Consider the following 26,784-nt stretch of genomic DNA (forward strand, 5'->3'; position numbering starts at 1 on the left):
TTGCACATAAAAATGATTAAATAAAGATTTAGTTTATAACGAAGACAAATTACTTCAGTCTTGTACATTGTTGAATAAAAGCAATGTATTTAACTTGTGCTTAAACAATGAAAACGTTGCATATATTATTTGGGATAATTATTAGCCTATGAATTCTGAATAAATATTGCGAATAATATAAGATAAAACGTAAATATATACATGAATTATAAAAACAATTAAGTATAAATAATTTAATCCAAGTTCTTAACTTGAAAGTATACGAATAAGGTAAATGCCAATATACAACTTAAATCTGCCTAACATGGCGGTCGTTACAAATTATTTCATTTAACTCTCACGGTCCATCGTTGCTATTGATTGACGATAGCACAATGCTTCAAGCTCAGAAGCCGACACCGAAGGTTAGATTTTTCTTATTTCACGCCATTGTTCTACAAGTCTCCGTTAATTTCGATAATAAAGATTAAAGATGTGATAGGTGGAGGTGGGATGAAGATCAGGTTCTAAACCCAGCTATTCGACATTGATGCACGTTAGCTAACCAATTTGCCACGTGGTTGGCTTTTAAGTTCATCAAATCACTCTATTCGTCATTCAAATTCCAGAGGTAGCAAAACAACGTAAAATAACGAAACAGAAAACAATAACATATACACTTATCATTCCCAGCAAATCCACACACAAACCTCTTCTGGCATTCATTTTGCAGAATGACCTTGAGGATTAAAGAGCGCCCACTTCCTGGTTCAGCTGGAGACAATTCAGGTGCCTTATCAAAGCTGCCCTGAAGCACGCAGGGTTTCTAACCCACTTCGCCGTGAGGTCTACTATTACCTTTGCCGTTGTTTGGACAAGACGTGGTCAAAGGCCACGTCGAAAGTAAGCTGGTCAAATAATATCGTGAAAAGAACAAACCTTTTCAATTGATAAGACTCAAGTGTTTGTCCATTTCGATAAGAAATCAGAGTTATGGAAGAAAGATTCAGTTGGTTTCCGCCTGTGCGTCTGTAAGTATCTTTCTTTATAATACTAACTAGGATAGAAAATTAAAGTGTGACTTTTTCGCAACCACAAGCGAGAGAGTAATAAGGTATACGCAGAGAATTAATTTCACGGAATCTAATATCTAGCTACTACGTAACTTTCAGGCTGGGATCAATTTAACCCAGCCATAATAAAGATGATGATAGTGTGCCTTATACGACGGTCATTCGGAAAGTAACTTTCGTTTGGGTATAAAAGAAGCACCAGGACATTGTGAGAGTTTCTATTATATACAACTGAAAGAGACAACTCTAAGCTATTTTTCTACATAAGCACCGTTTCTGTTGAGACACTTATCATATCTGCGAACAAGGTTTATACCCATGTCAAAGAAATCTGCCGCCTGTGCATTCAGCCATGCAGTAAGACTGTCCCTAGCCACTTCTTCATTTGTGGAAAGGGATGATAATCGCTAGTAGCCAAATCTGGGCTGTACGAAGGGTGGTCAAACAATTCCCACTGAAAATGTTGGAGAAGGTCCTTAGTTCGAGCAGCAGTATGCGGGCGAGCGTTATCATGCACTAGAACAATGCCAGAACTCAACATGCCACGTCGCATGTGTTGAATTTCTCGTCGAAATTTCTTCAAGGTTTCACAATACACTTGGGCGTTCATTGTAGTGCCTCGTTTCAGGATAGCGGCACAGCGCTTCAACAATGACCAGGAGCTCAAGGACAGTGTTACTGCATGGCTGAATGCAGATACGGCAGATTTCTTTGACATGGGTATTGTAAACCTTGTTGCCCCCGCACTATGGTAAACCTTATCTACAAAGGAAAATATACTATCTTTGCCCCCAGTTTTGGCACCTTGCCCCCCACCAGGCCCGTACCCAGGGGAGGGGACCATGGCCTCCCCCTCGAGCCATGAAATATTTAATTGTGAACCTATAAGAAGCCACGAAAATAACATCGACGATTTTCCGAACTTGTAAAAAATTCAATTTTCTCGTTCCATAAATGAATGTGTTTCTTGTATAGAGAGGCAGTCTCCAGAAGTCTGCTGTCTGCGATATTAGGTACTTTTAGTTTTATAACCACTGATGCAAGGGTACTAGTAGTGGCGGCGATTGGAGGGGCTTGGGGGGGGGGAATTGCCCCCCCAACACTATTTCCACTTTTGCTCCTGCACTATGGCCTCTTAATGCTAATCCTTGTCTGCCCAGACCTGGTGGAGGCACATAATGGTTCGGATCCCACTTTAAACTGTAGGTCCAGTCCCAATTAGTCTATCTGTGCATAAAAGTGGACATAAAACAGAAATTCAAACTCAAACTTGTCTATTAAGAGAAAGTAAATTGTCCTTGCCCCCCAGTTTTGGTACCCAATCGAAGATATTGGTTACCACGGGAAAATGTCTCTCTCTCTTATGTTTTGATGGGATAATTCACATTTAGAATTCTTTATTGCAATGTATAATTTAATTTATAAATAATGAAATATATTATTTTCTGAACATATAATTATCGTCGCTGTTCAATCGCAGCGTATCCATTCGGTTTAGAAATATTGACCCTGGCAGACCTTGCCAGATCCTGCTCAGAAATGTGTAGCATAAGACTTTTACAGGAAATGGTAAGAACAGTGGCCTTTGGCTAGAGGTGACGGGAGGCCAAGCGAGGGATTAAAAGGTGTGATGAAAGCGACACGAGGATCTTTTTGCTTGGAATCGTCGGAGAAGCAGGTGCTATTGGTCTATTTTCTAAACCGATCAGGGTAAGCTATCCTTCACCATTTTCTGCCATTTGCGTTGCTCAGTTCAGTGTAAAACCTAAACATGAGTTTGTATTAATGTTAATCTAGATGTTCGTACCTGGCCCGTTCAGGGCTGACTCTATCATCAATAGTAATAATTGGGAGAGGCAAGTTACATCCCTTATATAAGATGCCCGCGTTCATGATGGAACGCTACGCAATGATTCTGTTATAAGAAAATAAAGGAAATGCTCCCCCCCCGCGGATTTAGAACCCAATCGCCGCCACTGCCGGGGGGACATCAAACTTCACGGGGGGACAATATCATGGGCATCAAATTAAATATCAATAAAACAATACTAATATTTTTTAAATGTCTCTTACTTCTATGTAATTAAGAATGAGATTATGAAAATCAATAAAATAATAATAGTATAGGCTTTAATTTACAATTATAGCACACTAAGCCTTTCTACAGCATATTTGAGGGTACTTTACACTTGAGGAAGTCCAAATGTTATTCAATGTTTAAAACGCTATCGGTTGGTGTATTTGTTCTTTGAAGACGCAATCCACACTCTACAGACTCACTGATCACCCTGCTGGGGAGGGAATCGAGTGTGGACGTGTAGCTGAAGTTTCTTCTATATCTTTGACACCTGACTCTTTGGTTTACAAAATAAAATACAATATTAAATACGATAAAAAATATATTGGTGAGTATATATTCTACACGGCTCAATATAGAAAGAAAGAACGCGAAATTCCTGGATAGTGATTACACCCGTTACATTGTAATGAAGAAGTCTCTGGTTTCACGTGGAGTCACGTTGCACAGTGGAAACTGTAGTTCCAGTTCCGATCAGTTTACCTGAGGATAAAATGGACTCTAAGAACAAAGTTTGAAAATATGACTTGCCTAGGAAAAAGTTTCAAATATGTTCATTCACGATTCTTCAAAGTTCGCAAATTAACAGGAGCTTGAATTCTCCTTTACTCCAACTGATTGGCTAGAAAAAAACAGAAATATATTAACCATTTCAGATCTAGAAGTTCACGGAATGGAAATTTTACGCCATTCTCATATTAATGATTCAACAAAAGTTAATTTGTTTCAATAATGGTTCCACAAGAACAATTAGAAAAATAGCTGAATACACGTGAAAGTGAAATTTCAATAGAGTCAACCGTGTACAAGGAAAATCTGGGCAATATATTTGTGGCAGGATATAAATTGTGTGTTATGTAGTTCTGACATATTTATTGTTTTCCTCTTGTTATTCATAATAATAATCAGTATAGGTTTTCATTCTAAATGTTGGTTATGCATTTTCGGTTTACTCTTGACTCCATACTGAATGGCAATCCCCAAAGTAGAAAATTTGCCCATACTTTTGACTAATTTACAATTGACTCTAAAGCCCAGTATCCACTTGTTGCAAACCAGCGTATCGTATCCCCATTCCATATAAATCATTGATACGATACGGATCCCGATATGTCGCGTATCATTACTGCGTTACATATCATCCACCCTGTAGCATAATTGATACGGGAGTGCGATACGGTTCACAGTCTGGTCTCAAATGACGATGAGTACACCGCAGCAAGTGGCAGCAGCCGCATATATTTTCATTAATTACGTTTTATAGAAAAAGAAGAAAACGCAAATCACCACGTTGGTGGATGACAAACATGTACGCGAACCGTGAACTGTATAGTGGAAGCAGCTTATTGGCAGACTTGCGGTTCCAGCAGATCAGCGGATTATACTAAAACTTTACTTTATATCAATAAATGCAATAGTATTTTCCTTACCCCACTCTATAATAAAGAAAATACATTGACAATGGGACGTACTGTCATAAACAGAGCACACTACACACTGGAGGATGATGCAACGAGGCAACGGAACGAGCGCATGCCCGCCCACACTGCCCCTTCACAGCCTATCGTATCCTTCCTTTGATGTGACGGGGAAAACCCGCCAAATGAGCGATCGGGTCCGTTGCGTATCTTTTCTCACATTTTGAAACGGAGCGTTGCAAGTTTTTTCAGATAAATTGATACGGAACGAGGATACGTTACGCTGGTTTGCAATAAGTGGATACCGGACTTAAGGAAGCATATACTACTAAAGATTAAAAAATTTAGAAGCACTGAAAAGTGTTAAAATTTGGTGACAATTATTTATTAGACGAAAAATAATAACAATATACTGAATTGTAGAAGATTTCATAAGCTTTCTTCTACCGGTGCTAAAATTACTAAAATCGTTTCCTAAGTTCTTATGGAGTTCTTGATTAATACAATGCTCATGTTATATTTTGTAGGAAGACAAGATAGAACCTAGATGACGCGATAGCAAGAAGTGTTCAATGATGCCAGAGTGGCATCATGCAGAATCCATGGATTATATTTCAGCATATCATAATCAATGAAAATATGTTTGTATATATATATATATATATATATATATGAGGACACCGTCAAGTAGACTACACTATTTTAGGATTTGGGTAGAATGTGAATGAGTTACTTTTAGTTGTATGAATTTATTTCTAAATTGTGACAAATGAATATTAATTTTCTATTTTCTCCATTTTCAGGAGGACAAATAGAGGAAGCATAATTAACGACAATGCTTAGCATGTACGTGGAAGATTACTGCAAGGAAATTCACAAAACTTGTGTATCGAAGTTGAGAGATTATCGACAGTCGATTGTCTTCGGCAGTTCTTAGCATGAGACGACAAGTTCTGACACTCTTGACTTTTGGATTTTCGATTCTCGCATTTTGGCTTCTGTTCAGCTTCACCCCTGAGAAGACAACATGTTCATGTGGTCCCAGACAAATGCCACGCAACTATATAACAGTCAAACCAAGTCTGAGTCATGAAAGGAGCATATTTTTCCACGAGACTTCTGACACGTTGGCTCTTAATTCTCGTCAAGCATGCTCCGTGGAATCAGCAGCCAGGATGAATCCAAACACCAACATCTCTGTGCTCACGACTTCCAGAAGCATTGACATGAAAAATGAACTGATGAGACAGCTCGTATCCTATGGCAATGTCCACATAAAGCATATTAACCTTGAGGAATACTTCCTAGGAACACCACTTGAAGAATTCTACAAGAGAGGGTCCCTGAACAAGAGCGAGTGGCAAGTGGCGCACACTAGTGACGCACTCAGGTACTTAACCTTGTGGAAATTCGGTGGCACTTATCTTGATCTCGACGTCATCCTGTTGAGGTCACTGGAAGGACTCAGGAATTACGCAGGGGCTGCAAGTCCTAGCACTGTCGCTGCAGGAGTGTTGAACTTCGACAAGGGGCATCCACTCTTGACCGACTGCCTTGAAGACTTTCGAAAGAATTTCAGAGGAAACGTTTGGAACAACGCACCTGGAGTCATTACACGAGTACTGAAACACGAATGCAATGTTCTGGAAGTACCAGACATGACTGTCGATAAATGCGATGGTTTTACGGTTTTTCCACCTTACGCGTTTTATCCAATTCCTTATGACAGCTGGAAGTTATATTTTAACGAAACGTCGAGCAAAGAAACATTATCAAGGTTAAGATGGAGCCTCGCAGCGCATGTATGGAATATGTTAAGTGTTAGAGAAACTGTCTTAGTGGATTCTAAGCAACCATACTCAATTATTGCCAAACAAGCATGCCCTAAAGTGTACTCCAATTGTGGTAAGTTTATGTGAATATATGTTCATGTTTATCCTATTCAGTCAATCTTTTTCCTTCAAATGACTGCAATCAGTGGCAGGGGTGACCATCCCCCAACGACCCCCCCCTAAATTCGTCCATCATAACCCCCCCCCAAATGTATTTTCAAAAATATATAGTAACTGATTTGAATTTGTTAGTTAACTGTTAAACATGATCTGGCTGAAACGTCGTTTGGAACCTGGCTCTAGCTTCGTAGCACGTCTGGGCTAGTCGGGAGGGTGTCTGACTGCCATGGGGGAGACCCGAGTGGTTGATCTCAGGCCAGAATTTTTCCGGCCTTGTCCCCGCATAAACCGACTATAGGCCTCATCCAGCCTCAAACTAATGGGTACCTGGGAGCAACCCTAGGGGGTAAAAGCTGCCGGAGCGTGGTGCTGATCACCTCCAAAATGGCCGAGATCGACAATGTGCCCTACCCCCATATCCCTTAATTGTGCCTTCATGACACTGTGCCAATATAACCTGGTTCGTCTATTATGCACTAAACTTTCTTCGATCTAATGTTTAATCCTGCCAAAGAAGTAAAATTAATTACCACTATACACGATTCAAATTAGATATTTGTAGGATTTCGGGGGGCGGGGGTCTTCAGCTCCCTCCCCCTTTGCACTCTCCCTGGCTACCTGCCTTGTTGGTGTGGTAAAATGATCGAAACAATATCTATTTTTAGCGTTTTTCTTGCTATTGGCTAGAGTTTGGAGAGGGTGTTTGTAAGGGCATAGTAATATTCATGATTTGGGTGCAATAAAAACATGGTGTGATGCAAATGGCCTTAAAATTAATGCGAATAAGTCACGTTATACATTTATTGGAACTCGAAATGCTATTGGCTCGGTCGAGCTCACCAATACAACAATTAAAAGAAATGATGATGTCATACCTAGAGCTCAAGTAGTTAAAAGCCTTGGATTAGAATTTGATACTCGTCTGGCATGGGATGAGCATATTAGCCGTCAAATCAATAAATCATTAGAACACTTAGGTTCTTGTTTAAATTTAACAAAGTATTATCTTCAGAAATCAAGCAGCGATTAGTTGAAACGCTTATATATCCATTTCTCGACTATTGTGACGTAGTATCTCTGGTAGATTAAATAACATTTGGAAGTAAAAATTCAAAAATGTCAAAATGTGTGCATGCTGTTCATATTTCGCATTCGAAGCGTGAACATATTTTACCGTCCATAAATTATAAGAATATGTACCGTAGGCGACTACTACATGCATATTGCCTTATACATAAAATTATTACATCTGGCAGACATGTTGATCCCTCGCACCAGTGTGCACAGACACCACACAAGGAACAATTCTACATTTCACCTTCCACACTGCAACACACAGGCATAACAGTCGTCCTTTTCATATTTAGCTGTAGCTGCAAATATATGGAATGCCCTACCGAAGAGCATGTCGAGTATTCCTAAAGTAGAATCTTTCCGGAATGAAGTAAAGAAATTTATATTAGCAGAGGAGAGATTTTGTTCAAATACTCTCATGTAACATATACAGCGTTTTTAAAAAGTACAATAAGTGAAAAGAGATACAAAAGCAATCTGGTGGGATAGAAGAAAGGAAGGTTGTAACTTTATAGCCTGTGGTTGCAGTTGACGTAAAATCCGCCAGAGGCGCTACTTGTTGTTGATAGCTAAAATGGCAACAACGAAGGTAGAGCACGCATATTGCGTAATGGAATTTGCACGAACAGGGGCAGTTGCTACAGTTCAGAGACACTTTTTATGGGGGTTTGTGAAAGACACTCTGTACGGTCCTCCATTACCACAGCACCTGGATAATTTAAAACAGCGCATCTCTCATGCAGTGGAACTGATAACCGAGGATATGTTGGAAGACATGGATTATCGTTTTGACATCTGCCGTGCTACCCAGGGTGCTCATATTTAACATTTGTAATTGCTCAGATAAATTTACAACCTTATTTTCCTATTTCCCACCAGAATTGCTTTTGTATCTCTTTTCACTTAAAAATAAATTAACTTTACTTTTGTAGCATTATTTATGAATAACCCTGTATTATAATTATTTCATCAAAATCAGTATTTTGTAGCTAAATCGTACATTTTGTTTTGTACGTACATATAAGAAATGTAAATTTAAATGTACTCCATGACATGGGTTAGGTGGCAAAACAGCCTCAAGCTGAACCTCGCCCACTTAAATAAAGAATTTGAATTTGAATTTGAATTTCGCTAATATATTCAGGAATATATAATTAATATTTCAATTGTGGAGGTTGAAGTGGACCTCTAGATTGTCGATGTTGATTCAAGATCACAAGGTCAATTGGAATCTACTACAAAGAAATAACCGCGGACTCCAGTCTTGAGGAACACTGGAACTGAACTTGAGAGAACTGGACCTCCCAAAATGTTGGTGCAACACGGACACGGTGTTTAATTTTGGTGGTTTTTGATTTCGATATTATTAATCATAATTTTAAGGACGCCATTTTTTTCGATATACCACAGAATATACATTTCTTAGACTTTATCATGAAACAATACCTGTAATTTATAGCTCAGCAGTATTCCAAGTGTGTGAGGGAGGCAGCTAACTAAAGAATCGCCAGGATAATTTGCATAAGTATCCCCTACCTACTGCATTGTCTTCCCTTCTATCCACAAACTCGAACAATCAAACGCACAACTAGGAATTTCCACTTCAAGTGCTGTATATCATAAAATCATAACACTGGAAAGGAAGAGCTGCTTCGACAGAAATGTCCACGAAATTTCAACAGAGAAGAAAAATGAATTTCACAAAATTTCCCAAAATAATGCTGACATTTAACTCATACATTGCATATGCTCTGTGCGACAAAAGAGGCGGCCCTTACAACAAGGGGATAATTAGCCCCTGTGGCTCACCACCTGCTTAGTTTTTGCACCCCTTTGAAGCAGTGGCGATTCCTCCATGTAGGAAGTTAGACTTATTTCCAGTTTTCTACTTTTTAAGAGTTTAATGAACGTTATAAAATTTTGAGCGCAATCAAGGTTCGCTACTCGACTGTCAAGAGTCAATGTGCTAGCTATCACCCCCTCGTTCCAGAACTGTGGCTCAAAGAAAACCGTCTTTGCCTGCCGCTGAGGAACCTTTCTCGTCATCCTACAGACAGATGGGTGAGGGGCAGTGCAATGGAGGGCGGGGGTATGCGGGGAGTTTCCCAGTTATACGGTCCGCGAGGAAGGTCCTGTGGGTTCCTCAACAGTGATGCCAACTCTACCATAATGGATCTAAACCTAGCAAAATTTGAACTTCGTCGACATCTAGCACTCTTTGTTTGGCATAACGGGAAAACCCAGCATCATCTCAAAAACGGGTGTCCCTGGGAAACAGAAAAATTTAATTCTAATGAAGATATTTTGAGGAAATATTTATTTTTAAGAACATCTTCAGATCTTGTTTGTACTTCTCTAGCAGACTTGTTCAAACAAAAGGAAGTAGCCAACCAAGGGACAAGCTTTTACAAGCCCTGATCGATCCACTTGTTTTCATCTTTTCTTTATCCTCCCCGATCTAACAAGGGAGGAACATCTCATAAAAGGAAATCGGGAGAAAGAGTTGGAGGTCACAAATAAAACAAATAGACGCCGTTACCAGTCATGGAATTTTCTTCAAGCACTATGCTAAACCCATTTTATTTAATGGTCGAAATTCCTAATGTTGCTTAACTACAATAAATAATCAATATCGCAGTTCACAACTCCAAAATAGCAAAATAAAATTGAACTTAAAACTACTGCAGTCATCAGAAAATGATAATAATAAATTAATAATAATTGTACAATAATAATAATAACCATAGCATAATTTTATCACATTTAGCGTAATTTATGAGTTGAAACAGCACCTTTTCTTATCAGGAGGTTGGTATTGGCAAAGCTGTTCTTAATCCGCAGATGACAGGCAGGGAGGGCCTGCAGCTAACATTACAAATCTAATGCCTAATCCAATGTACAGGCGATACATGCCACTGAGTAATTGAACGCATTTTCGAAAACTTTCCTCGTTCTGTTTACCATAACTTCCTACACCCCAAAAATTCCACGAGTCGCCACTGCTTTGAAGTGTTTAGAATTAATAGAAAAATCTACTACCTTGTCACAGTACAGCTAAAAGTCGAGAATAATTGTAACACGTAACAGGTATGGAAAATGTGGGAAATTTATCTTATTTGACCATGAAGAGACTTTGGTCCCTTGAATATTGCTTGGAAGTTACAGTTTAATATCACACTTAAAACTAATATATAGTTGAGGATTAAAAGTGGTAAACGTTGTAAGTGCCAAAAGCGAAAGTGTTGGGAAATCGCATCGTTCCGCATATCAGCCCGTAAGAACGTGCGCACTAGTGACCTCTTTACACGCCCTTTGAACTACTTAGAGGGCTACTAGTCACTTTTCACGTTTACCACATTATACAGCATGGCACATTTCCAGTGACGTGAGGTGACGTCGACACTTGGGGTAGCAGTCAGTGGCGTGCTCAAGGGGGGTGGTCTTGGTGTGGGTCAAACCCCTCCCACCTTTAGGGCCCAGTATTCTAAAAAAAGAATGTCATTACCAGGAAAAGATTGCAAAATGATGAACGAGTACTAAAGAAAAAGTACACGTAAACTCCACCCACATTCGAAAATAAAAAAAAAACTATTTGATTCGACTACTAAACCAGAGATCCTGGGTTCGAATCTCGGCTTGGCCAAAAGTTGCGGCAAAACGAAGCAAAATAAACCAAATCAAGCAAACAATCAATGATTTGATTTCATTTTTGTTACTTAGCGTCGCTATCTTGTCATATTTGGTTAATTGCGAAGATGATAAGATAAAATTAATGAAGGGTCAAACACAAAGAACACCCATGCTCAGGTCGGGGTTCGAATCCGAAACTCCTGGTATCGTAGCGCGCTGTGATAACCACTCCCCCACGGTTGGTTGATTTGAAGTACACTTTACGCACAGAAACAAAACAGGTAACAAAACACACTTTTTTGTAGTTTCTTCAATAATATTCATTTAGCTTTTTGAGTTCTGAGATAAATTTTTCATTCAAAATTATTTCTTTATTCACTGCAGATTACAACAACACATGTGACAAGAATGAACTAATCACGGGTTCGAATCCTGGCCTGGATTGTTCATATGAGGTCCCTCCATCAATCATCATCCTCATTTTCGCGATAACCAAATGTGGTAGAAAAGCGAAGTAAAATAAAACAAACCAACAACAATATGAACACAAGTTCTCTTGCCCAAATAAATACATCCGTATTTATGACTGTTAGAGGGCAAGAGTAGTATATTTCAATAAAACACTACTAAAACGAGAGTGAGAGAGAGCCCGAGGACATATTTGTAATTTAATCATTATATATTCCATACTTGAAAAGAAAGAAGAAAGAAAGCATAACATTATTGTCTGCACATAACACGTTCCCATTTCATAAATAATAAAACTACATCCCATATTACACATACGTACATATTGTACAACGTGTAAAAGGTTGTGTAAATACAGAGAACATAAGTACTAGAGAAAGTTCTTTAGAGGATTTACAAAAAAATCTATGAGAAACCAATCCCCTATCTGTCCTATAGGAGATAGACTGGGGGACCTGAAAGCACGGGCTTTCAACCATTGCAGCGGGGAGCGAGGGGATAACGGAGTTAGAAGTAAAAATCTTCCTTTTTCCTTCGAACGGCCGTTTCTACCTGGAAACTGGTCAGGCGGAGGAAGAGCGAGCTAGGGTAGGGTATCCAGCCAGCTTTGCCCGCGGATCGCACCGATGGACGAGAAGCGCGTGGAAAAGAATGTGTTGCATATGAACTGTGGCTTTAACAAGACAACAAATATTGTGATTTGAATATAATTCGTAATGTGAGATTGATTGATCTATCTCTGCTAGACTAGCTACTCCTCAGTGCACGTCACTGCACATTTCACAGTTTAACGTGGAAAACGGTGTTTGAATTATTTTGGCACTTACAGCGTTTACCGATTTTAGTCTTCAGTTCATGAATTGTAAAGTTTGATTGGCAGAGCAAGTAAATCCTACTAGATTCAGAATTGTAGACAACACACTCTGTAAGTTTACAACAAACAGTGTAGCTATAAAGGTATAAGATTAAGAGTTTTTCCAATTTATGTACCATCTGTGAGCAAATAAGTTAATGAAGCGTTTTGGAGAGAAGCCACACATCAAGTTGCTCGGGTTTGTGTGGCTGAGCCAGTTCGAAACCTGCTCATCGCAGACACTGTTTTGAGATATGTTAATGGGAATCGACACTACAATCTTCCACACATTAAAACAAAATTATAAAAAAGAGTCGTGATATTATTTGTGGTGCCCGCTAACTCGTACAATATAGATGACTCTGAAGATCCGTATTCTAACTTCACTGATAATTAAAAAACAAAGATCGTGTCTTTCAATTATAATGATCACCTGAAAAGAATTTCAAATTCGAATTGTGCCATTGGTTTCGTAAATCGATTTTTGTATGTAAGCGACATTATCTATTGAATTGAAGACTAAAATTGGTAAACGCTGTAAGTGCCACAATAATTCAAACACAGTTTTCCACGTTAAGCTGTGAAATGTGCCATGCTTTATAATGTGGTAAACGTGAAAAGTGGCTGGTAGCCCTCTAAGTAGTTCAAAGGGCGTGTAAAGAGGTCACTAGTGTGCACGTTCTTACGGGCTGATGTGCGGAACTATGCGATTTCCCAACACTTTCGCTTTTGGCACTTACAACGTTTACCACTTTTAGCCCTCAATTTATGGAATTATATAAAATGTCAGGAGCACAGAGAGAACATTGTGGGGTCCCTACACCTCGCTCCTCTCCCCCCCCCCCCCCGCCGCAACGGGGTTGCGAGCAAGGGCGGCCGCTACGCCACTGTGAAGGATAAATAAGAAAACGTGCACCAGCAAAAACGAAATGGCAAAATAAATACAAATGAAACCGGGAGAGAGAGAAGGGTGAGGGAGAGGAAGGGAGAGAATGCATGTTTGTGAAACTCATATACTTTATATCTGCCCACCCTAATTTATCAATCCAGTAGAACGTCGTTTATCCGCACGTCAATTATCCGCAACGTGAGTTATCCGCACACTCAACAAAGGAAGAGCGGCAAAAAAGACGATCAAATCTGTTCCCAAAAAAAAATCTGATTATTTTTCTGCACACAGTACAGATACTGTACTGTAATTTAGGCATGTACTGTACGTATATTACGAGTGTTTCCTCATTTTCTCATGTCTTTTGTTTTCTTGTACTGTATACGTATGTAGTACTCTGTTCTGTATGTATAAAATAAACCTGTACTAAAAAAAGGTAAAGTGCTCCCTGTGCTTAGCACCACGCCATGAAGGCGTATAGGGGGTGTGGGGGTAACGCCTCACACTTTCTTGATCCGGTCGTGAGTGGGGGTGATGTGATCAGCATCACGCCCCTGACCGCCTTTACCCCCCAGGGTTTCCCCAGGTACCCATGTTATTCGACGCTGGGTGGGCGCCGGGGCCGCTTCCACCATTAGAAAAGTTCCCGGATTTGAACCAGCCGGGTATCGAACCCGGGACCTTGAGCATGGTAGTCAGACTCGTTACCGACTGAGCCACCACGGAATAAACCTGTACTATACGTGCTTTTCTTTGTTAAATAAAGACATGTTTGACTATCCGCAAAAATCGTTAATCGCATAACCTTCGGTCCCAATTAATGCGAATAAATGACGTTCTACTGTATATGGATCCTGCCCACCCAGTAAAAATTTTCTGGAGACGCCGCCCCTGCTTCAGCTTAATAAATACATATTGCTTCCTGTGATAATTTGTTATCTTTCTGATTGTACTGACAAGTGAAAGAGTTTCCTTTGTGTTACGTCACAAACTATATTTAAGTAAGATACGATATCCTACGCAGGGGCGTGGAATAACGTTATCTTCAGCAGACGTGAATGACTCCCTGTGACATTGCTAAACCTTTTTTAAATGCTGGATTCTGGATCTGCTGCTGTAACTTCAGTCCTGTAGTAATTTTCTACATCTCAGTGAGTGGCCAGTTTGAGAACATCCGAGATTTGTGTGAAATTTGTGTATCAACGGTGTGTGCTCCTCAAAGAGTGACTGCGTGATTAATGTCATTGCATGATAAAAGGTGTTAGAAGAGATAAAAACAAATCCAGGATCAACAAAGTGAACATGAGAGGTACGTCATTTGTGATGTAGCACTTTTGCTTCACAAAAAATATGTATTTTCTGAGAATTTTATCAGACGGCAAGGTTTTAAGTTTTTACTGTTATTATTCTTTGCATTATTTCTAATTATGGTTATAGCTGAGTGGTTAGCACAGCTCGACAGGGGTTCCGGAATCGGAATCGAATCCCGGCCTCAGCACGGGTCTTCTTTGTGAGTGTCCTCTAGGTAATTTTATCATATCATCACTCTTCCTCGGTGATTCATCCACACACCCCGTAACGCCTGCTTTAGACGAAAGCATTTTACTTAGCATTTTTCTTAACATTTGTGCCATGGCCAAAATGCTACCGTGTAAAGTGAAAAATCTTATGGCACTTCAGATGCCATGGCATATTTCACGGCATTTCTCAAGGATAGGCTCGGTCCGTAGCATTTTTCGTAGCGTAACCAATCAGAAGCGATCTCTAAGTCACGAGCGAAAATGTAATGGCGGCCGCGTGAGATGTAAACAATGTATCACTTCAAATTTTTAAAAGCCAATAACTATTGAACCGAGAGGAATAAGGTTTCGTATAAAACGTTATTAGGTATAAAACAATGGCACTGCTTAAATACATACTTTACAACGTTTACTGTACACGTATGGAAGAATATTTTAGTTGCTTCAATTGTAAACAGCGTGCACCCAGCCTAGACGGTGTAACTCAACGTGCCTTTCATGCTGTATATGTTATACATTGTAATCGCAAAAGTAACCGAAAAGTTACATGGAATGCTTTCGTGTAAGGTACTATCTGCTATGAGATTTTTGGATGCATTTACATAGCATTTCTGCTAGCGAAAATGTTAAAGGAAATGCTCTCCTTTAAAGCCGGCATAACCCCCGCCCCCCAACACCCTCCCAAATTTTGACGAACACCCGCCCAATCAAAAAAGTGTAACATCCCCCCTGTATGGGGGTGTAAATATGGATTTTGATATCTATAGTTTGTAACACAGATGGAGCTAGTAATGGGTCTATTAATATACAGGGTGTACCAAAAGTCCCATTACCCTCCCCCTTTGAATTGTAGACAAACCTGCAAAATGTTATTTTAACAAAATGCGTATGATGAGAGGATGGTATACCATTAAATCAGACCAATGACCCCATTTTCTCCATTTTAGGAGAATACCTCAATGATGTGTTCAGAGACAAATAGGTTGGACGAGGATCGCCAAATTTACCAGCACCTCTAAAATGGCCACCCCAAAGTTCAAATCTGACATCTTGTGATAATGCGCTATGGGGACACATCAAACAGAAAGTCGCCCATAATCGTTATCAGACAACTGGGGAACTTCAAGAAGCTGTTCGCAGAGCGTTTGCTTCCCTCACGTCAGCCATGTTACTGAGGATTGCACATCGTACCTGGAGGCGAATGATACTGTGCCATGAAAATGGCGGTGTGCACACAGATCCTATGGAGTAAATGGTGGTGATTGGTCTGATTTAATGGTATATCATCCTCTCATCATACGCATGCTGTTAAAATAACATTTTGCAGGTTTGTCTACAATTCAAAGGAGGGGTAATGGGACTTTTGGTACACCCTGTATATAGTAATAATAATAATGCTGAGATTACACTTAATAGTAATATTTTCACTCTTAATTTAAATATTTCCTTTGGTGTGAGTCTCGTTGTATAAATGAAAAGTACTAATATTCCTCCTAGAATGCTAGGAATAATACATAGGAAAGTCATGTGGATTTTATAAATGTTGATATTGTTAGGCTGGCAAAGTTTCTGTGGACCGTTGTGAGAGAATGTCGTCATCAACAACTATAACTTTAATCCAGTGAGAATAATCTGTGAAAATTATACCGTACACTTATCCATCTCCCGAGATGAGTTTTGAATGTACTGCATAGATCAGTGGTTCTCTTTCCCTGCAGGGCCTCCCCGATGGCGCAGTTGTAGCGGCGTTGCCTTGTAATCAAGGGGTACCGGGTTCGATAACCGGTGGAGGCACATTGTGGTTCGGATCCCACTTTAAACTGTAGGTCAAGTCCCGATTAGCCTTAAAGTGGACCTAAAACACTAAATTAATCAAACCCTTTCCATGCTGAAATCCAATAGCTCTTTATAAAATTTATTTTTTAAAGTTGTAAGTTTTTGGTTTTATGGCACTACTCAGTTTAAAAGTGACCTTATAAAGACAAAATTTAGTGGACTTATTTACTTTCCAAATAATAGCTCAAAGCCTGGCCGTGGGAGACAATTGATCGAAAGTTACTTGAAACTATCAATTGTGAAGAATTGTCTACATTTGTTGACATAGCAAATGCTACTTGAACGTGATATTGTGGATGTGCACCCCTCCAGCAAATAAAGAAAGGAAAATGACCAGCTGTGCCTTTAGATTCCAAAACATTAACATCGCTAATCAATATTATAAAATAATACACTGGATATATTGATCCACAGACCAAAATCTACCTAAAATTAGACATTTTTTATGAATTAGAAATCTCTCATACTCACAATCCCCATTCAACGATGGCCTTTGTAGTTACATAGACAAAGCTTGTGAGTCAACAATGAATAATTCTCTCTTCAGTATTGTTGTGTCCACTTTCTACGTTCAGTTAACCCAAGATTGGATTTTTTTTATGAACAGAGATTTAAGCATGCACTGAAATTATTGCATGTAGCTCACCATAATTTTGCTCATTTGGCTGTTTGCTGTTGCACATGTATGGCCAGAGTGAGATTGCAACTAGGCATTCCCTTATTAGTTGCTGCTTGGACATTGGAGCCGCCAATATATGAAACTGACGGTGTTCAGAGTGGTACAGCTGGTATGCTCAGATTTCACCAGACATGCTGCGAGCAACTGTCGACCATGCCGTGTTACGGATGCAGCATGTTGCCGAGTTGGGAGGCCATATTGAACAGTTCTTGTAACCATAGTTCCTAATAAACGTGCCAGAACCACTGTTATCATGTGTTTCACATTCCTGTCTTTTTTCCTGTACCCATACCACGTTCTGACTGCTCACAGCACCATATTTTAACCTGGTGGTGAGAATTGGAACTATTTTTTTCTTTGCATAATTCGCGAGCGCATTGCTGCATTAGCATATCTACGAAGTTTCAGACTCCTACGCTCATTACAGCCCATGCTGTACCACTCTGAACACTGTCAGTTTAGTTATAACCTCCCGGTATGTAATTTTATTTTAAGCAAGGATGTCGCCAGCAATTGTCTACTACATGTAAAAAAACACATGCGCATTCAATTTGGAAAATGTGCTATACTTTGACCCGGGAATCTGTGTAGCAAGGCCACGCATAACGGTAGAGAAGGGGGAAAACAAGTGGACAGAGCAAAGCAGGGCGTGCTGCTGAAAACGGCTGGTAGCTGCAGCCACGTTTTGATCGAGCCATCTATAGTCCTACTTGCGCAGAGAACGTGTTTTTGTTCGCTTGTTCTAGATATTACCGGGAGAGAGTGTACACAAGTTGAAGTATCTGACTCGATAAACACTGAATGTACGCACAGAATCTATAAGACGGGTTGAAATGGTTTGACTTAATCAACGACTCAGTGTTGTTGCGTATACATATGATATGTGGTAGTTATTATTTTGTCAGACAAGCGAATCGATATATATATATATATATATATATATATATATATATATATATATATATATATATATATATTTATTACCTTTGGAGCTTCTGATGTTCATGAGATATCCGTCACATGAAACTGCTTATCTCCCTGATGGACTAGTGGTAACGTGGTCGCCTTGTAATCAAGGGGCACGGGGTTAGGAACCCGGTGGAGGCACAAAGTGGTTCGGATCCCATTTTAAGCTGTAGGTCCAGTCCTACTTAACCTAACTATGCATAAGTGACTTAAAATAAGCAAAATCTATAATGGAAGTGAGTGTCGATTGAGGCAATTTGTACCCAATGGCTTAACATTCAGTCAACAAAATGTTAATGTTATTTCTCCATTATTTTCCCACGGTGTTGGGACTGACAATAATGATCATTTCAGAGAGACAATCGTTTGCATTTGGCTGTCCAGAATTCGTTTTATACCCTTTTGTTATCCAGGCCTGTTGCATCAACGGGATTACTCTTCGCTTTCCATTTCCTAGAACAGCAATATCATCGCTATCATTTAACTGTATTGTATAAACAGCCAGTTACACTCGGTTCTGTTAGATAATCATCAATTTTGTCATCTGTCAAGTGTCAACAATCCTTCCAACATTTGACATGTACCCAGAATACACAATTCAACAGTATTGAATTTGGCGTTCCTTTTAATGCATATTATGTTTTCTGTGCAAACTACAAATGGCCGTCGGCTCAAACCTCGAAACTGATGCGGAGTGCGTGTTCGTAGTAAGTATGTAAAATTGGATTCATATACGAGGGTCGGTCAAGAAGTATGGGTGCTTTATCCTGAGCACTTTAGTTCAAATGGCCGTTACTTCTTTTTCAAGATGCCTGTTAACCAAATCGGTTAACTAACGCATACAAAATAAAACGTATGTGATAAGCAGGCACATGAACGAGTGGAATACATTGTCAAGGATATGTGATTATAGGGTCAAGCAGGGTGCGAGGAATATAACAGTCAACAAACTAATTCCCTTACCAACTTAAAAATGTCAATTACAGAGCAATTGAGATGGTTTTGTTACGTATTGTTTTAAAATTTGAAATTCTTATTTCTGAAATGTTGATACTTATATTTTTCTTGAATTCGTGTTTTACTTTTACTGTGTGTCCAATGGTATTGGTGTACATTTGTTAATAAGATCCTTATCAGTACAACTAAATGCAATTCTTTTATCTGCTGGAGCGTGATGCTGATTACACTATCTAAAAAAAATGGCAGACATAGAGAATGTGTCGGCCCAGTATCCCCTAAACGTGCCTTCATGGAACGGTGCAATATGCTCGGGGAACTTTACCTGTAACCACAGGGCTGCATGTAGTCACATGCAGTTATCCGCAAAGGGGAGAGAGTGGTAGACTAATTATATGGAGAGAGGAGGAAGAACGTTAAAAAGAGAGGCAAAGACAAAAGACGAAGAAAAGGAACGATAGAAGATAAAGGAAACAAGGGATGGGGAGAGAGATATGTTAAACGAAACCATAGTGATAGCGGAAGAAATATAAGGTAACTGAAGAAATGGATTAAGAGAGAGAAGCACAGAAAGAAGTAATTGAAGCGGTAAAGAGAAGTAAAAGAGAAATGGGAAAGAGTAAAAGACGAGAGAGAAAGTAAAATAGGAGAAATAGAGAGGAAAGAAAGAAGCCAAAAGAGAGAAAGAGAAAAGCGATAGAAGATAAGCTATGAGGTAGATGCTAAATAAAAGAGGCCAGACAGAGAGAGAGTGAGTGAGTGAGTGAGAGAGAGTGAGTGAGAGAGAGTGAGTGAGTGAGTGTGAGATAGTGAGAGAGAGAGGGAGAGAGAGTGAGTGAGTGAGTGTGAGATAGTGAGAGAGAGAGGGAGAGAGAGTGAGTGAGTGAGTGAGAGAGAGAGAGAGTGTGTGAGATAGTGAGATAGTGAGAGAGAGAGAGAGATGTGTGTGTGTGTGTGTATGAGAGAGAGAGAGAGAGAGAGAGTGAGAGAAAGAGAGCCTAGTCAACACACTAACGTTGCCACAACGTTGTATGTATGTTGTATTTATGATGAATGTTGTATGTAGGGGAACAACGTTGTGATAACGTTGCCACAACGTTGTATGTATGTTGTATTTATGAACAACGTTGTGATAACGTTGCATCAACGTTACAAAAAAAAAACATTCCACTGAATACGCTTTAGTTTGGATGGTCACCACCATGAGCGCCACAAGCGTCAGATCGGAGTGTTTTGTTTAATCTGAATTTGTATGTGCACTGACCACCAAACCTTATATTTCCTACAGCGTACACTAGATGGCAGTGCGACTCAAATGCAAAACAAACATAACTTTTAGTAACACAAATAAGGATAACTTCAATTGTAATTAGTAATCGAAAGATGTGTGAATATTGAAGTTGTAAGGAAGCTCAGAAAATGAAATATGTTGAATACAAGTGAAACTCCCATGATAAATATTTTTATCCCAGACTATATAATCAGGAGCTAAGTGGTGCAAAAAGAAACCTATTACCAGATGTAGTTAGAGATTTGTTAATTCATGAAAATCTCCAGACTAACAATAGTCTATTTTGGTGCAGCAGGAAAAGTTTCTATAATATGTAAAGAGAAACTGTGACGTTGCAAACATGTAGTATATATGCAAAAATGTGGCATGATTGCTAATAGCTTACCATGTGAAATAACCATATCTTAAATGTGCATTCTTATATTCGTAAATTACACAGGCAGCAAGGTAATGTTGCAAAAAAGTTGTGGCAACATTAACCCCTTACATACCTAACGTTGTTACATAATGTTCAGTATATGTTGCGACAACGTTGTCAACCAACGTTGCAGCAACGTTGAAATAAATGACCCTTAAACGTTGACACAACGTTTTCGCAACGTTGTATCAACATATATTCAACGTTGTAACAACGTTAGGTATGTTAGGGGCTAACGTTGCCACAACGTTGTGGTAACATTACCTTGTTGACAGGGAGAGATATTGAGTGAGTGAGTGAGAGAGAGAGAGTGAGAGAGAGTGACAGAGAGAGAGTGAGTGAGAGAGTGAGAGAGAGAGAGAGAGTAAATAAAGCCAGAGAGAGAAAGGAAAGGAGAGAAAAGAAAGTGATAAGAGATAGAAATAATGAAGACAAAAAAGAGGAGAGAGAGAAACAGCAGGCACAAAGCAAAAACAGGTAGACTTAATAAAGTAAATTTGAGTCAAAATTTTATTTGGAGGATTTCTGATGACGAGATCTTTACTGGAAGAGGAAGCCATATTTTAGCACTCTTGTTCACTCCCCTCCCCCACATATAGCATCATAATAATAATAAAGAATGATAAATTATATTTCTTTGTCTACTTGCTTTTATGTCAAATATTTAAAACACAAAGCGATCCATATTTGTTTCCTGTGTAGCACGTTACTTCGACCAGTAATGTGTCTTATATTTAGAATAACATTCCCAGGGAGAACATTTAAAGCGAGGAAGTTAAAAGAAATCTATATGTCAACCCTGTATTTCATAATATTTAAATCTCCCTATTCGGCTGTATTCAAAGTAGGACATAAAAACAGCATTCCGATTTTTGACTTTATACCTTCATAAAATTAAACCCTACATTTTTGGTTTTACCGGTTTTCAACTTTCTAGTGTAAGGATTTTAAAAAGTTAGATATGACAACTCTGCATTTCCAATTTCCGTTTACGGTTCATGGCTGCAGCAACACAGGCCTTCCATCTGTCCCTATCCTGAGCAAGATCTATATACTCTTTTCCATCCATACCAATTTCCTTTAGGCCAATCTACATTATCCCTCCATCTTCGTCTTGGTCTACCTACTGGTCTCTTACCATCAGGTTTCCCAACAAGAATCCTGTAAACTCTTCTTTCCTCACCCATTCGTGTCACGTGGCCTGCCCACCTAAGTCTTCTTGATTTAATCATTCTAATAATATCTGGTCACAAATATCTGAATACAAATTATGTACTTCTAAATTATGTAACCTTCTCCACTCACCTGTCTCTTCATCCCTTTTAGGCCCAAATATTTTCGCTGCACTTTTTCAGTGGCTTCTGCTGTTCCCAACAATGAATGGCATTTTCTTCTCGAAACTTGGAAGTGAGTGCCCAAGATCATTGTTGTGAACTTCTTTATCTGAGTGGTAAGAGAGTAAACTCTTATGGCCGCTTATTAAAATGTCTGGTTGCCATATATCATTTAAAGTTTGTAAGCAGTTACCTGGAAATCGGCATGGTGGTTACAAGAAATTTGGAAAATTTTGGGAAGCCCACGAATGCAATGTTGCTATATTTAACTTTCCGAGTCTAGAAAGCCCGAAAACGTATACGTATATATATATATATTTTATTGAGTACGTTATCCACAGCAAACTAAAGGCAAGTTTCCAGTAATGAATAATGTTTAGTCAGCAGATAAGTCGAAACAAAAGGTTTTAACCTTAATTACTTACTTGCATAGGTTCATGTCCTGAATTTTATGGTTTCATTTTGAAAAACAGGACTTTGAGGAGAGCAATACGTGCCTCACTGATGGCATTTGATTTGATTTTTGGCCACTTTTGGCTAATCGCAAAGATGATAATGAGAGAATTGATGAATGTGTACTGACTTGTAATCAAGTGACACTGAGTTCGATACCCGGTGGAGGTATATAGTATTTCGAATCCCACTTTATGTAGGATTTAAACTGTAGGTCTAGTCTCGATAGCGTATTGTTCAGTCCACAACGAAAGGCATTGTTTCAACGTATGTTAAATGTATAATTGCAATGTGTATTGTGATAAATTAATCCTTAAGCAAATTAGTGAAGAGTTAAGAAAGAGATACTTCACTTTCCATTGCATATACTCACAAGACAATAAAAAATACAACTTGTAAATTCATTTCCAAATTAACAACCTATTTTTTCACATTTGTTTTATGTATGTGTGTGTGTGTGTGTATGTTTTCTGAAATCTGGCCAAGTCCTAATAATGTATTCATTTCATAAACGTACATTATATGACAGAAATCATCACTGGATATTCACTATCAGGCGAATTTCGAATTCCATGTGCAATGTTCCTGCGAGCTCGTGTATGTGAGTTCACCTCTCAACGACAAATGGTGTTGGTTTGAGCCACATTATGGACATTAGTGTATTTTGTTGATTTTTTTTCCCTATCACAGTATATATTTTCTCCATAGTCTCCATGACATCGCGCTGCGACGCCAGGGGTCCCGGGTTCGAATCCCGGCCTGGGCATGGATGTTTGTGAGTGTTCATTCATCAAGTATCAGAAATATACGAATGAAGTCAAGGCAAATTTAATAGAACGAAAAGAGAAATTGAAACTTATAGTTAGTTGGAAGGACAATTGGCCATTGTTTATTACAATTACACATAGAAATAACTTGATTGAAATACTTGGGTTAGTTTTACATATAATTTTGTAATTCTTTTTCTGCACGTTTCCATTCCTACTTGAACAGGTAAAATGATTGATTCGTTTGTTTTTTTTAGTTCGCTTTTGTGCCACTGTTGGCTAATTACGAAGATGGGGATGAATGATGATATGATGAAATTGATGAATGGACATTGACAAACACCTATGCCCAGGCTGGGATTCGAACCCGGGATCCCTTCGAAGAAATATCTTGTTTGCCCCTCTCTGGAAAAATTGTGTCTAAAACAATCAAATCACTCCGCTCTGGAGCGGGGAGTGGAGTAGGAACGATGCCTTGGAGTGGCTCCGGAGGGCTCCTTTAGTACGCTCCGAAACCCTGCCAATTTTCTCATTTTAGAGGTGTCAGAGAAGAGCATTAAAATGGCTCTAACGTGTCAGTAACGCATCGAGATCATATGGACGTTTAGGGAGAGAAGTTCGCATGCCATTTCACATGATTTTGATCACGGATATTCCCGAAGGGTTGTTTCCAACTACAGTGTGTCCGAAAAGTTATGCAACCCGGTGTATGTAATTTATTGCATATGTTCGAGAATAACCAACTTTCTCCTTCGTTGTTAAAAGTGCCTTAGTGTGATGGCCTGAGGTGAAACACGTCTGTTAGCGACACGTGACAGCAACAGTGTTGCCAGTGTCCCTCGTAATATTGTGAAAACATCGATTTTTGGGACAGCCCATTTATCCCTTGTGCAATGTGAAACTTCGTCAAAGTTCTTTTTCTGTCAAATTCAATAGATGCCCATCCAAATTGTTCGTTGGTATTGCGAAATGTTGCAATAATTTTCCTCAGTGACTTCTGTGCATCAATACACACAATTTGCAAAAAAAAAAAAAAATCCGCCTTTGGCAACCCTTTGCTTATTTGTTATTAAAACATGCATGTTCTTACATATGTTTCTCTCTCTCTAAATTTTCCCAATGTACAGGGCATTCTCTTGGCAGAAAGCGTTTCTTCTCATTCCGCTTCGCTATTCCGTTATACGGTCGTAAACACCGGGTTGCGTGACTTTTCGGACACTCTGTATTACAGTGTGATGCTTCTTCTGGAATGAAAAGTCCTTCACAGTGACGATGCTAATGTTTATGCTCATAAGGAAGTTAATAAACAGGATATTCGCAGATTTTTATCTGATAAACCATTGTAGGGGGGGAGCGAGAACTGGGGCCTCCCCCCTGTTTCGGCGCCTTTGAGTTTAGAACTCGAATCTGTAACATTCAAATTATTTAGACAGTATATTGCAGACCTCCACGAAGGAGTGGTTAGCACTACACGCTTCGACGCTAGGTGTCCTGGATTCGAATCCCGACTGGACATGGGTGTTCATTGAGAGTGCCCCTTTAGCATTTTCATCACTCATTCTCATCTTCGCGATTTGCCAAAAGTGGAAGAAAAGCGAAGTAAAATAAACCAAACAATACAGAGATGAAAAATTATTTCCCAGCGTATCATGATTTCTACAAGTTGCGCTGAAGGCTGAGAAAGAGGTTTACAACACTAGAAATGAACGTGGGAGTAAGTCCAATGTTTGGAGAAAGCATTATTCGCCTTTCAAAGTAAAAAAAAATATTAATGTATGTGAAATTATGTCTTGGAAAGCGGATTCTGAAAATGACCAAGCCAACAAATATTTTAGCTTCATATCCCGGTCTTGCCATGCGCATTTCTTTGTAAGTGTCACTTCATGGATTTTTCCCAATTTCTCATTGTAAAATGTCACACACGTAATGCTGGATTGACCCTACATGTGTTTTCAATTTTTTTCTGGACTTAGGTAGCGTAAGTGCAGCAATTGCTCTGTTTTGTGATTTTTCTCAAATTTATTAAAACAAATATGTACTCATTTGCCATTCTTTCTACTTTCAGGCAATGCAATGAACAGACAATAATTCAGGCCAATTCAAAGCACGTGTCCGAGGATCTATCCAGGAGCAAGGATCCGATTTGATACATTATCGTCAATTGCCACCATGCATAAGAAAGCTCTCCTAACTTGGATTTTGGGATTTTTCCTTTTCGCATTCTGTCTCCTGTTCAGTTTTAACACTCAGAAAGCATGTAGGCCACCTAGTGTAAGTGACATAATATGGTACTCTAAAACAAGTAAACAAAATCCGAATGAACGGAATATATTTTTCCACGAAACGTCTGGTGCAAAAGTTCTGAACGCTCGACAAGCGTGCGCTGTAGAATCTGCCGCCAAGATGAATCCAAACACAAATGTATCTGCGCTCATGACAGCCAGAGATATAGACATGGAAAATAAGCTGATGAGACAGTTATTGTCCTATGGCAATGTCAACATAAAGCACATAGACTTGAAGGAGTATTTTCAAGGAACTCCACTTGAGAACCTCTACAACAGTGGGGCGCTGAACAGGAGTAAGTGGCAAGTGTCCCACACGAGTGATGTCCTCAGGTACTTAACTTTATGGAAATTTGGTGGAACATATCTTGACCTCGACGTCATCGTCTTGAGGTCGCTGGAAGGACTTAAGAACTTTGCTGGAGCTCAAAGTACCACCGACATCGGTGCTGGAGCACTGAACTTCGAGTGGGGACATCCCTTCTTACCAGAATGCATTGAAGACTTACGCAAGAACTTCAAGGGGGACGTGTGGATCAATAATGGGCCTGGAGTCATTACACGGGTGCTGCAAAGCAAATGCGGAGTGCTGGAAGTACCAGACATGACAGTGGATAAGTGTGGAGGGTTCACTGTGTTTCCCCCTTACACGTTTTATCCCATTGATTTTTATTCTTGGAAGTCGTATTTCAACGAAACTGGAAGTGAAGAAACAATTGCAAATTTAACGTGGAGCCTCACAGCGCATGTGTGGAATAAAGCAAGTTTCAAAGAAACTGTGAAAGTGGGTTCTAAGCAACCGTACTCAATTCTTGCCGAAACATTGTGTCCTAAGGTGTATGCCAATTGTGGGATGTTTATGTGA

General features: G+C 39.3%; 2 pseudogenes across 1 annotated transcript; both read left to right on the forward strand.

The window, feature by feature from the left end:
• The first annotated feature begins 5,485 nt into the window (after positions 1 to 5,485).
• On the forward strand, positions 5,486 to 25,722 carry LOC146004819 (alpha1,4-N-acetylgalactosaminyltransferase 1 pseudogene; annotated as a pseudogene).
• On the forward strand, positions 14,601 to 26,784 carry LOC146004820 (alpha1,4-N-acetylgalactosaminyltransferase 1 pseudogene; annotated as a pseudogene). The gene is made up of 2 exons (XR_014443966.1): positions 14,601 to 14,722; positions 25,700 to 26,784. The product of XR_014443966.1 is annotated as an alpha1,4-N-acetylgalactosaminyltransferase 1 pseudogene (transcript).

Source organism: Lepisma saccharinum, chromosome 22, assembly GCF_977018435.1.
Source record: "Lepisma saccharinum chromosome 22, izLepSacc3.1, whole genome shotgun sequence".
Lineage (NCBI taxonomy): Eukaryota > Metazoa > Arthropoda > Insecta > Zygentoma > Lepismatidae > Lepisma > Lepisma saccharinum.